Source organism: Spermophilus citellus (genome assembly GCF_964194105.1).
Source record: "Spermophilus citellus genome assembly, chromosome: 16".
Lineage (NCBI taxonomy): Eukaryota > Metazoa > Chordata > Mammalia > Rodentia > Sciuridae > Spermophilus > Spermophilus citellus.
In genome coordinates, this window is record NC_138196.1 from 12,544,831 (window position 1) to 12,545,579 (window position 749).

Genomic DNA, 749 nt, shown 5'->3' on the forward strand with positions numbered 1-749 from the left:
TTTCCCAAGTGTCTGTTGATTCATTGGATCGTCATGAGACTTTGTGCCATTGGGGAAGCATGTAAACTCACTCTCAGAACTGAAGATGGTGACTTGGCAGCATATTCCCTGTTGCTCACTGTTAAGGAGGCTGGACCTTGGTCAACTGTGGACTTCTACAGAGGATTTCTTTTACTTATGAGAAGTCTTGTGGCTCTATTTTTGTAGCACATTCATGTACTTTTTTCTAACCACTGTCCATGTGAGAATGGTTTTCTGAGAATGAGTTTACATTAGTAGCAAGAGTTGTTTGACCTGAAGTTCTACTGCTTTTGCCATTATTGCATTATAACAGTAAAATATAAGGTGGTATGTTGTGTCTATAAGAAATAAGGAAATTTCTTTTTAAAAATGTACACAACACACTCTTCTCTTTCCCATATCTTGCCACTGATTTTCAAGGAATATGATAAAAAAATTAGAAAAGTATAATCCTCTAAGAATGAATGAAACTCTAAGGCTTATAATGTCTTTAATCAGCAACTATGGGCTGAATTAAATTCTTGTTTTTGATAGATACTCAAATATATTTTATTTAAAAATCAATTAAAGCAAGTCCTGAATCTGTAACTACTGTCTTTAAAACAATGTTTCTAAGAACTAGCTCTCCAGAACTGTAATTTTAATTACGGCAATTTTAACAGTACATTTTAAGAGGTTTAAGATTTAAATAATTATAAAAGCCTGGTACTTTTGTTTACTGCTAGACC